This window comes from Galeopterus variegatus, unplaced genomic scaffold (assembly GCF_000696425.1).
Source record: "Galeopterus variegatus unplaced genomic scaffold, G_variegatus-3.0.2 Scaffold7209, whole genome shotgun sequence".
NCBI classification, from domain to species: Eukaryota; Metazoa; Chordata; class Mammalia; order Dermoptera; family Cynocephalidae; genus Galeopterus; species Galeopterus variegatus.
The window spans coordinates 33,134-35,339 of NW_007733320.1; the positions used below are offsets into that span (position 1 = coordinate 33,134).

The 2,206-nt window shown below is 45.8% G+C and overlaps 1 long non-coding RNA gene across 1 annotated transcript in view; it reads right to left on the minus strand.

Moving 5' to 3' along the window:
• LOC103607172 overlaps positions 1–715 on the minus strand; it is a 4,481-nt gene extending 3,766 nt beyond the window's left edge. The window contains exon 1 of the long non-coding RNA XR_551943.1: positions 534–715. This is a non-coding gene — a long non-coding RNA (uncharacterized LOC103607172). The remainder of the gene's footprint in view (positions 1–533) is intronic.
• Positions 716–2,206: the final 1,491 nt, after the last annotated feature.

The window sequence follows — 2,206 nt, forward strand, 5'->3', positions numbered from 1 at the left end:
AAAAAATGCTCTTGAGAAAACGGGAGACTGTCTATTGAAAGAGACCATTTTCAGTGCTGCTGAAGTTCAAACACCCTGTTTTATGGTACCAGAAATAATCACAGTTCCCATAGCACCCACAGTACTTCCTCTTCCATCACACACACCTCGCTGATTTACACCTGTTCTCCTCACCAGACTTCATGAGGCAGGTTCCATGACTGCTGGGATCGCCTCTGTGTCCCCTGCCTGCAGCAGAGTGCCTGGCACTTGAGTTTGCACTCAGTGACTTGTTGAATTAATAGCTCTCATTTGTACTTAGGGATGTTTTCTTTTCTTTTTCAAAAAAAAATTCTTTTTTTTTTTTGGTGGCTGGCAGGTTCAGGGATCCAAACCCATGACCTTGGTATTACTAGGCTGTGTTCTAACCAACTGAACAAACTAGCCAGCCTGAGGGGTGTTTTCAGTTAAGACTGATATATGAGAAGGGGGAAAAAACCCAACTTGTGTTAAACTGTTTTTCTTTGGAAAGAACCATTCCTTTTTGTACGCACGGAAGAGCAATGTGAGAGTCTCATCCTAAGGGGGGGTTTCTGTAATATCCCCACCCCCAATATCTGACAAGCTCTGGGCTTCATTGTTTCCCTAGATGAGGTTGCAAGGTTTCAGCCAAGGGATCCGAATACTCTGTTCAGTGAAGTTTTGGGGATAGAAGAATCCAGCTTAGGGAGTACTAGGAACCTAGAAGGAAGTAAATGGCATTATAAGAGAGAGAGTGGGGACAAGGAGAAAAAACCACCCAAGAATGAAGACTTTGGTGGCCACAGCAGGGGCAGTGGTTTGAGAGGCAGTGTGAAGACCTTTGGACTAAGCACCAGGAGACCTGGTATAGGCTCTTTATTTGGTTATGTGACCTTGGGCAAATTAATTAACTGCCCTGGGATTTGGACCAGATAATCCAATAAGGATTATGTCCCGGTTGTTTAGACCTGTGCTGCTTGGTTCCCCACTCATGAATGTACCTGATCTCTAGGAATGCTAGAAATTATGGGCACTATAAAGTCCCCCAGGACAGATCCCATCTCCAGGAGCTTCCAATCCAATGAGAAAAATGGAGTCTGCTTGCCCTTCACCTGCCATACTCCCATGTTGTGCTGCCTTCCTGAGGGAGCTGGCCCAAGGGGGGGTGCGACTTACTGTACCCTCTTCCTTACCGTTCAGAGCTGCAGTCCTGAATCCAGGATGCTGAGTGGGGCTACCTCAAGGAAAATCTAAAGGCAGCAGCCTGGGGACCCACTCCATGCTTCTCTCTGGTCTATGCTCTGTGTGTACACATACACACACACACTCTCACCTGCCCCCCACACATGTGCAAGCCTCAGAAAGACACCCCCAAACCCAAAAGGGGAAGTTGAGGATGGGGAGTGGAATGTACTGCGGTAAAAAGCACATTCAATTTGGAATCAAACCTGAATTTAAGTAACATCTCCTCTTTTGTGATCATGAGCAAGTTATTTGCCCAGCTCCTCAGAGTTATCAGTTTTTTCATCTTTCACATGGGGACGGTAATGGGAAAAGGGATTGTGCAGGCTTCAGCGAGGTAATGTCTGTGAAGCACCTAGCATCATCTGCCTATACCCTCTGTCCATCCTCTTCCTCTTCNTAGCCTCCTAGCACTGATGTCAATCTGCAATAGCTCTCTACCCATTTCTTCCAAAACCTCTACTGCATATCTGTGCTACTTTCCATGTCTCTTTCTCCAGATTGAGGCAAATAGAGAAATGTTTAGAACCATCAACTCTACACAAATAGCCATACTACAAGGTAGAAGGTGCTGGGCATGTTGAAAGTGAGATGTTGCAAAAAAGATGAGCAAAGATGTTAGAAAAGTTCTGGAGTGACAGGGCAGGGAAAGGGACCCAGGAAAAATGGATGCGGAGTGGGGCATTTAAACTGGATCTTGACGAATAGATGTGGCTTTTTGGTAATGGGCAAAGGCGATGCGGTTGGAGATAGACTGGGGGGGGTGAGATTGACAAAGGAAATAAAAGGATGAATGTAAGAATAAAGGGATGCTTCAGAATGGCAGGGTTATCCACCTTGTATTCAATATGTAGTTAAGGAGCTCCTGCTCTGTGCTGGGAGTACAGTTTATAAGACAGAGGTGGTCCCTGCCCTATGAGCTCACAGCCTAGTGAAAGAGAGACAAAAAACAAGTAAACAGGCA